General features: G+C 33.8%; 1 protein-coding gene across 3 annotated transcripts in view; it reads right to left on the bottom strand.

Annotated features, from left to right (window-relative positions):
• LOC133630115 (nuclear receptor-binding protein 2-like) overlaps window positions 1-1,676 on the bottom strand; it is a 39,837-nt gene continuing 38,161 nt past the window's right edge. For all 3 annotated transcript variants that reach the window (XM_062021433.1, XM_062021435.1, XM_062021436.1), the window contains exon 18: window positions 1-1,676. This exon is cut by the window's right edge and continues 366 nt beyond it. The gene's annotated coding sequence lies outside the window, so the exon portion shown is untranslated.

The raw sequence follows: 1,676 nt of genomic DNA, 5'->3' as shown, positions 1-1,676 counted from the left end.
TAGTTTATTGTCATTTATTTCATTGCCATTGTTACAATATATACTGGGTATATTTTACAAATGCAGTAGTAGAACACATTCAAAAGCGAGTATCATTCAACAGAATCACAGTTAAAATTCAATTTGCCAATATTAATATTTCTTTTCTACTATGTTTGAAAAATTCAAACGTCAATTTTCTTGATCAGATCCCCTTCTCCAACCAAATTTTTACAAAGGCAAAAATGCTTACATTTTTAAAAGTTTCAGGTTTTTAAGACATGCGTTTAATGAGATCATTAAAGAGCACAAGTGGCACTGTTTCACATTGGAATTGGATCCAAAGTAAACCCCTAAAAGCCACACAAAATATGTACTGCACAGCCTACATACAGTAGAAGGTGAATAGCTGGAAAGCTGTCTAAAGAGATACACTTGCAAGCAAAGTAAAACTTTAAGCAATTACTGTACAGCAGTCTGTTATAAAATTGTGACTTCTTGGAGTAAACAAAGCATTATTGGTAAAACAAAACTTAAAAACTACATAATAGACAATATACAAACATTTAATGTCTAATTTATTTTTGGAAAATGTTGTGCTCTTTGTATCGAGTCTTATAGAAGTGGATGATTACTAGAATTTACCATTATTGATACTCTTATCAGATATTATGGTTGAATTTTTCTACTGTATACAGAAATATAACGTAAGCACAAATTCTGCATAATAGCTGTAGTAACGCTACGTATATTAAAATAATGTTTGTGTACTTAATAACACTTCTAGACGGAGTTAAGACAGAATGTTGGAGGGTTTAACAAGCAGACACAGAAAAATATAAAATAGTAGTAACATTTTTTACAAAATTGTGGGCTCTGTACCGAGGATGTCGTTGTGGCTTGTGCAGCCCTTTGAGACACTTGTGATTTAGGGCTATATAAATAAACATTGATTGATTGATTGATTGAAAATTAATGAAACTGCACACTCCTTTCCATGTATGATTTGTGTCTCAAAATGTTTACCCTATGAACTACGTATAACTGTCTAATAATGGCTGCAGTCAACAATCTACTGATATTTTCAACCTGTGCACAGAATCTGCTTCTGTCAGTGAGTTTGGAGTCAAGTTATGGTTCATTTGCACATTCAGTTACTCATTTGATTTTGCATACTTGCACGTTGGACATCTGTTTTTTAAACGATACATTCCGAATTAGCCACTTAGCTTTTATACCAATGATTTTGAATTAGTTTCTGTCTGCCATACTAGGCACTTTGCAAGTCTTTGGCATTCAGAACACTTTTAAAGAGGAAAACCCCCTTAAGAGCACTACAGGGTAAAGAGGCTAATTGCTCTTGTTTAGCTGCGGGAGAAGTAACTTTTGACCCAAGGAGGAATGCAGTGAGGTATGTTACTTTGCAAGTCATAAATATTATAGCACACATAAATCAAGAAAGACGCCTTGTACAATGCTTCACAGTACAATACAAATAAATAAGCGCATGGAATAACTGTAAGATGGATGGGGTATCAAAAACTGTAATTAAGTGCAGAATGTAAAGTAAAAATTGGGCTGTCATGGGTGCAATTGATGCGTACTAAAACATTCCTTTGCAAAGACGGCTGCTGCATTTGTAAGTAAAATAAATGACATTGGAAACAGAGGCATTAGGGAAAAGTTGCCAACATAAG

This window comes from Entelurus aequoreus, linkage group LG15 (genome assembly GCF_033978785.1).
Source record: "Entelurus aequoreus isolate RoL-2023_Sb linkage group LG15, RoL_Eaeq_v1.1, whole genome shotgun sequence".
NCBI classification, from domain to species: domain Eukaryota; kingdom Metazoa; phylum Chordata; class Actinopteri; order Syngnathiformes; family Syngnathidae; genus Entelurus; species Entelurus aequoreus.
The sequence above is the reverse complement of the archived record's forward strand: the minus strand, read 5'-3'. Positions and strand labels throughout refer to the sequence as shown.